Here is an 8556-nt window from a genome sequence, read left to right as displayed (position 1 = left end):
GATAGGATGTAATTCTCAGGTGCAATCTGATCGAGTACTCTTTATTCATCAATCAGATTGTATAATTTCATTACAAATTTTGATGTGGGACCCATGTATCAGTACAAATGTAGAACACATGTAAACAACACCGAAAGTAATCAAATGGGATCCATAATTTTTATTCCTATTGATCTATTACGTTTTTAGTGATGTAAATGTGGCCTTAATGCTCCAAGAAGACTTTTAGTTCTAGTTGTCATTATTCTCAATTATTTGCTTATAATATTACAAATATAACATTTTTCCAAGAGGAAAAAGTGAAACCACCCATGTATGTATACAAGTCTCAAAATCTATCCTCACATGCGATAAAATCATCAATAAATAAGCTCATGTCTCTTTAAGTTACAATTACAACTTACATTTCGTCTCATAGTCTATCCTAAGCTTCAAAATTACTAGGCTTAAGTTCAATTAAAAAATTTAACTAGAAAAATCACCAATATTTATTTTTAAAAAATGATTAAAAATCCAAAGAACATATAGGTCTATATATACATTTAGAAAATAAATAATTTAAACCTGTTTAATAAAAAAACTTTTGTAGGTCATAACAGAATTAAGAAAGTAAAACATTTAAGATGAGAAAGGACAGAATCAATGTGGTTTAAGGGAGAGATGAGTGTGGTAATTTGGAAGCCATTGCTTTGCATTAATAAAATCAAGAGAGAGAAATGGGTTGGCTTCTGATTGAGTAAGTTCTCTAGACCATGGAACTCGTCCTCCATAATCAGCTCCTGGTCCCGAGCATCGATATTGCCCATAAAATACAGTCCTACATCCAAATAAATAAATAAATAACTTTAATATTGTTTTATATTGTATTATATTTAAGAAAAAGAAAAAGAGAAAAACAAAACTTACAATTCCCGGTTTTTGTCGCCCCAATTATACCAACCAGTGGGGGTGATGATTTTATCCATGAAGGTATAAGCAAACACAACTCTGGAGAAGCTGCCCCATGCCCTACCCAAATACAGAGCGCCTGAGCCAGAAACCTTACAATGAAGGAACGAGAAGCCAGTTTCCTCGAGCAGGCTGTTCCTCTTTTGGGCTGTGAGAGCGCCGTAACTGTTGGTGATGGCATGCAAGTGGCAGCCATCGTAGACGGAGAGGCCGTCACCGAACACGAAGGTCCCACGACCCTTCGATTGTAGCAATCCTTGAAGTAATGTCGCCCATGTGGTCGTATAATGTGTCTTGTGCGCCGATGAACCTGCAGCTTATGAATGCTGCTGCATCTCCTGATATTCTGAATGCCACCGCTTGCTTTCCTAGTGCCCCTGATGGTGGAAGCCTCGCCTTGTTCTTTTTTAGGGGCAGGGTGAGCGATATAATCACATTAATTCTTTAGTGCATGCATTTTTTTACTTTTACCGAATTTATGATGATTCTTGCTTCTAAACTTTTTTATAAGAAAAAAAAAACATTTTGATCTTCTTTGGTAGCAATTCGATTTCAGAAAAATTCAATATATATATATATATATATAAATATTCCCCTTCATTTATCACCACCATTATCGTATGAATCCCGTTTATCCGCCATCTTCTCCCTCGATCTTAAAAGAGGGAGATAGATCAACTAGGGAAAAACCTAACATAAACCAAACTTCAAAAAAAAAAAAAAATATTTTCTTAATAAAAAATAGGTGTCACATGTTAGTCTTTTGTTACGAATAAAAATAAAAAATTAAAGAAAATATCCAGTGGAAGGATCAAGAGTGCTATCGACTTGAATGATAATATTGTTGAGTTTGAAAATTTAGAAACCAAAATAGAATGTAAACTAAATTTGAGGAACCCTAATATTAAAAAAAAGAAAAAACAGAAGCGTAATGTTTTGAAAGTTTCTAAGATAGTCACTAAAATATGATTCTAAATCTAAATTTGAAGAGTTAGAAGCTTGAAATTTTAAAAAGTTGGAGGATTAAAATATGAGTGACAAAAAGTCGAGGATAAATAAAATTCTTTTTTTTCCGACAATATGTGAGTGGAAAATTAGACCTCACATTTAACATTGATAATATAAATTTATATCACTTTGAAGCTTAACCAACAATCAATTTTTGAAGTAAAGAAATTAGAATATTAAGATCGAGAATTATGTTTGAATAAATATTAATTTATTCTCTCTTAAATAAAATTTTTTAAAAAAAGATAAAAGTACGAGATTGGACTTCTCACACGTCAGTAGTAATTGTTTATATATATATGAAATTATTGTATAAAACATTTTCAGTTTCATCTTGATTATTAATGATATTTTTAATTCTCGTTCATGTCCTTCCAAGAACTACGTGTCCGTTCGGTCATTTTATTATAATTTATACAAACAATTAAAATTTAAAAAGAGAAAAAAAGAAAAAAGAAAAAACAAGACAAAACAAAGCATATACATGTCAGTTTGGTCATCGAAAGTCACAAGCAAATTGCCATTTACATACGACAATTAAACTTTATTCTTTCTATTGCAATTTTAGATGAAATATTAAAATATGTACACCGTCAAATTTAAACATAATTTAAGTTAAAAAAAACTTTCTAACCCCACACGTTTGACTAATTTAAAAAAAAAAAAGCTTTCTAAAAAGTCTAAGATATTATTATTTTCATAGAAATGGTACTAACAGTAATAATAATAAAGTAATACATTGATCTATGAAGCACAAACACTACGAATATAGAATATTGATATGATATGGCGATTCGTCAATTTTTAAAAAATTAAGATACAAATATATTGAAGATACGTTATTCTGTCTCTTATACACATCTAGATGTGTATAAGAGACAGTTATAATACTTATTTTAAGTTAGATTAAAATAGATTCAAGAAGAGAGTGAAAACTTGAAAAAAAATCCAATAACGTCAAGTAGTGATTGAGTGATTAGAGCAGTTGGTAGGAAAAAAAAAGTAGAAGATGAAGATTAAAGAATGAAGTTGAGGATGAAGGAGGATCTAAATTATGATTTAGATAATGAGAGAGAAATAAGAAAGAAGATTTAATTACATTTCAGATTTTTTTTTCTTTTAACTTTGTATGTTTTTATCATTTTTAATATATTTTGTTTTGGATTGCTCAATTTAAGTTGACTGTTATGTTTGGGAGTGATTTTAAAAGGGTTAAAAATCACTTTTATCATTTTCAAAATAATCATGAAACATGTTTAATCCTTCAAAGTTAATTTTGATGATATGAAAATTGCATTTAAAAGAGTAAAATTGAAAACTAAATTAATTTTGAGTAATTAAAAGTATGTTTTCGAGTGATCTTAAAAGTAGAAAAAATGATTTTAACGATTTTAAAATCAGTCCAAAATATGATATAAAATAAAATGGGTAATGAGTTTGGCTTAAATTTGACAAAAAAAAAAAAAAAAAATCAAACGTATCTCATTCACGTATCTGGAAGCAAATATCTGTCACATATCTAAAAGAAAAAAAATTAGATACTTCAAATTAAGTATCTGTCACGTATCCATATCTGATACATATTTGATATCGATTTTTATACCATTAGAAATATTTGTGATTCTTAGACATTGATCCAATTTTTTTTTGTCACTTACGAAGGTTGATTAATCGTACAAATTGATAACTGTGTGCTTCGAAAAAAATGAATTTATTTCAATAATGATATAAATCAAACATCGTGATAAAATATGACAAGTTGAAGTTTTTATACATATTAAAAATCCTAATAAAAATAGAATTTAAATCTAAAAAAAGTAGATGTAAGGTAACTTTAAAAAAAAACAATATTTAAATTCTTTCAAAATTGCAACATTTACATTTGACATTTTATAAATATTTAAATAACGACCGTTGAAATAAAAATTCATTAAAATTTAGGTGGTAATTAGTTTGAAAAAAGAAAGATAAAATTGAAATGGACACCAATGCGACGGTGTTCAAGTTCTAATTATTATTTTTCACTATTATTGTATTAAGAAAATTTTTAATATTATGGTAGTATGGAAAGATTTCTTTACTATTTTTTATTCATTACTAATTAAGAATGATGTGTAATTAAATAATAAATTAATAAATCATTTAATGACGTGTGAAATAATAAATGGAATGAGTTAGAATAATACTATATTTTAGATCCAATTTTTCATTCAACATTCCAACCATTTTCAATAATTTTAAGTATAGTTTTAAACCATTTGTAAAAAATCAGATAATATCGAAAATTTTCAAAGAATAGAGATGGGTCGTCTTTTGATTTTGTTTTTTTTGTTTTTTTTAAATAAAAGACAAATTTCAAAGGTATCTTTGTAATTTAGTAAAAGAAATGAAATAAAGAAAGAAAACGTTATACCTTGAAGGTGATGTTAGTAGCAATGAAGAAAGGAGAATTCACAGCAAAAGTTGCAGAAGCAAAAGTGCCGATAGGACGGCCATTGTCTCCCATATGGTCCGCCGTGTCGCCCCATTCAACGATCGTCTTCTCCGCTCCTTCACCTTCCACCCATATATAACTCATCGTCGCCGGAATCTCAACTTTCTCCCTACATACCAATAACTTAAAGATAAGTACACCTCAGGATAGTTAGTAATATAGAAAAGTAGAAATTGACCTGTAGATTCCAGCAGCGACACGGATAAGCACCCGGCACCGGTTGATCACCGGCAAAGAGTTAACAGCCTTCTGGAGCGATCGGAAACCGCCGGCCTTGGTGTTCTTGGAAACCTTCAACGTCAAACAAGGTTTGAACTTGTTCTTAGTCTTCTGAAAAAGCGAGTGCTTGAAAGAGCCCATATGTCTTATCCACTTCAAGTATTGATCTTCCACTGTTCTTAATCCCCGGCCGCCGCCCACCGTCCAGTTTTGGGCGGAAGAAAGGGCGGCAGCCGGCAGCATGATGGTTATGAGTAGAAACAAAAGCTTAATCACTGGCCTCATGTTTTCTCCAATGAACTGTGTGTGATTGCAAAATGTAGATAAAATTAAGTGTGAGAGAATGATAGGCTTTAAAAGAAAGGTTAAAAATGGGGAAATGGGGGAAGAGAGAGAGCAATATTGGAGGAATCTTGGAGCTCGTGTGTGTGTGTCTGTATCCAAATTGTCTGTTTCGCCATTAAAATTTCAGACCCATTTGTGACTTCTCAGTTTAAATGTTATTTTTCATTGTCTCTTCCTTGGAACGTATTTAGAGAAACCACTTCAATTCCATGTATATATAATAGGACAAATACCAATTTATATACATAAACTTTAGACGTTTATCAATTTAAATCCTAAACTAATAATTATATCGATTTAAACCTTGAATTTTGAGTGTTAATAACTTTGAGTGTCCTCGGGACGGACCGAGGCTGGGGATGCCATTCCCCATCCCCGTCCCTACTCCTCATTTCATTCCCCACGGGGATCGGGGCGAGATTCCCCGTGGGGATTTTTTTCCTGTTACCTTTTTTTTTTTTTTTTTGTTAAAAACCATTTAATTTAAATCACTAATGTTAGTAAATTTTAATTAAATAGTTAACTTTATCACTAAATTGTTTATTATGGTTAGTTTTATATGACAATTTGAATTTAAAGATAAATTACTCAAACTTTGACTTAAAAAAGTTAATTAATTTTTTAGTAGAAAGAAATAAATATGAATCAAATTATTCACATATATAATCTAAATTTAAACATATTCATTATCTTTCCCAATAAGTAATCAAATATGAAATTTAAATGTAATATTTATATAATTATAATAATAATAATAATAATAATAATAACAACAACATACCATTAGATAATTATACTAAATAAATATATAGAAGCTAATCGGGACGAGGACAAAGAACGGAGCGGGGGCAGGGATGGGGTCGAGGATGGGGAATGCATTCCCCGTCCCTGTCCCTGTTTAGCTTACAGGAAAATTTTTTCCTACTCCCTCCCCCATTCCCCGCCCCGTTCGGGGCGGGGCCCATCTCCATGGAGAAATTGGACATCTCTAATTTCTCTATACTATTAATTTTCATTGACATGTGGTCATTTTCATCGATATTTTTCACTTTCTTATGGATTCGATATTAATATGAGAGAAAAATCGACATTTCTATTATTTTCACACATTGAAAGAAACAAGTTAAAAAAATATAAAATTTAAAGAAAAGTACTTGGGTCCATCTTGAGTTACACTCACTTTTGTGTGGCCCAACAAATTGTTCAATCACATTACAAAAAATTTTCCTCCAATTATACATTATATATGTATATATTTTCTTTTGAGATTAAAAAGTTCGATGCATAAAGATGAGTGCAGTCTAAACTGCACCTAAATATTACTCCAATTTTAGTTTAAAGCAAAGCTTGTTCATTCAAATGACTAAAAATGTGGATGGTAGTTTTGCACAATGTATGTAAGACACAACGAAAAGGATAAATTGTAATGGATAGAAAAAATCTAGGAAAATATCTAAAATTATAGCCACTCTTTAAATTATTTACATATATAACAAATATAGACCAATCAACTATTGAAACTTTTTTTAAATTTCAAGTTTGCTCACTGTAGTTAGAGTAAACCACCTTCTTTCCTTTCTATTTTTTTCAAATTGAAAACTATCACTGATAGCATATTTTTCAAGTTATAAGTTATCACTGGTAACAACTATCAGTGATATTTACTGATAGCAATTATCAGCGAAAGCCACTGATCGCAACATCAGTGATAACTTTCAATTTGAGAAAACTGAGAAAAGCACACGAAAAATGGTAGCTGGATGTGGGTTTTTTTAGTCTTTTACCAATTTTTTTTTTATATATGTAATTATTTTTTTTGTGTACTACATACCCTATTATTTTAGGCTTGAATTCTATTTATACAACTAACCAAATGAAAATACTAAAATATTTAATTTATATTGGTGATTAGAACGATATTTGAATTGTAACTTTTTTTTCCAAACTTCGTAATCCAATTACATGGTGTCAAGTAAGGTTTAAAATATGTAGTTAGATAGATTATAGTTTCTATTTTACAAAGATGTGAATAAAAGTATCGATAAAATGTGGATATCAATGAATAATTTTTTAAAAAAATATAAAATACAAAATTTTAAGAAACCATAACTAATAAATAAATATTCTACTTTTCTTTTTTAAGAAAAGTTAACGTATTAATTTATAAGCATATTAGTGAAGTTTTGTTGTTTATCTTTTTGACTTTTACAATATAATAGAAATGTTGATTTGAAAATGTCGAGTTGTAGAGAGATGATGGTTGCAACTCAACTAGCAAGCAGTTTTAAATAGCATGCATATTTAAAAATCTATTTCCATTGTTAAGGCTGCCACATTATTGCAATAGTTTTGGGTCAATTTATTTATTTTGGGGGAATTTGATTTTGAGTGGGTTAGAATTTGAAGAAGTTGACAGCAATGTATGCAATTACATTTCAGATGGGTGTTTTGCTAAGCTTTATAATAAGGCCTAAAATTGATAGGCTGGTAAAGGAAAGGGCAAATGAAGGTTTTCCTGTTTTAGATGAGTGGGGTTCTAGAAGATGACAAACACTGGGCAGTGATTTGACCAGCCTCATGGTGGAGAGTGGAACATAATCTTAAGAGTCATGGGCAAATAAATAAGATAAAAAAGTTGGAATTGATATAGGACTATTAACTATTTTCCTTCCTTTTTGCATTTTTTTCAAAACAAAAGTTTATTCATTCCATCTTTAAAATGTCGATATCAACAAAAGTATCGATGTTTTAATTTTATGAAATTTCGATGAAAATATCGATAAAATTTCTTTTTGATAAATATTTCTAGAAGAATTATTAAAATTAAAAATTAAATTTAAATTAGTAAATAAACATTTTATGATTATTAAACAAGTTAACATATCTATTATTTATATTATATTTACTTAAAGTGATATTTTGTTACTTAATTATTATGTCTCGTTGATCTTTTTATGATATAATGGAAATATTGATTCACCTCTCATGTCGATATCAAACCCATGGAAATATGGAAATATCGATATGTCGATGAAAATTTAATACTATGATTCTATCATGTCCCGGGTTTGGTTTAAAATTTAAGGGGTAGTTTGGTCCACCAACTTCTTAAGTTGGTATTAAAAAAACTCAACTTCAATTGTAAACAATAAAAATTATTGAAGTTTGTACATTTATCGAGGAGTTCCATCTTCTCTTTTCTCTATTTTGCACATTTATCAAGAAACTCTATTTCTTACAACTCTACATTCTAGATATAAACTTCCTCACTCTAATATATTAACTTCACTTAATGGGCCAAATATATCCTAAGTGTAATCACGTTATTGTTAGGAAAATTTTAAGAAATACCTATCTAAAATACCCAATGTTGAGATATACCTAGACTATCAATAATATTTCAAAAATACCTATAAGATTTTTAGGAGAGGAGAGTGAATATTTCTTTTTTCAGTTATATCCCTGTATATCTAGTTATTTACAGATTTACTAGAAATAGGATTGTTTCGATTAGAAATAAGAGATTTTCAGGAGGATTTGAA

The 8556-nt window shown here is 29.5% G+C and overlaps 1 pseudogene; it reads right to left on the bottom strand.

Annotated features, from left to right (window-relative positions):
* Positions 1 to 439: 439 nt before the first annotated feature.
* LOC120074108 lies at positions 440 to 5158 on the bottom strand (annotated as a pseudogene).
* Between the last annotated feature and the right edge of the window lie 3398 nt (positions 5159 to 8556).

The sequence above is a fragment of the Benincasa hispida genome, chromosome 1 (assembly GCF_009727055.1).
Source record: "Benincasa hispida cultivar B227 chromosome 1, ASM972705v1, whole genome shotgun sequence".
Classification (NCBI taxonomy): Eukaryota; Viridiplantae; Streptophyta; class Magnoliopsida; order Cucurbitales; family Cucurbitaceae; genus Benincasa; species Benincasa hispida.
The sequence above is the reverse complement of the archived record's forward strand: the minus strand, read 5'-3'. Positions and strand labels throughout refer to the sequence as shown.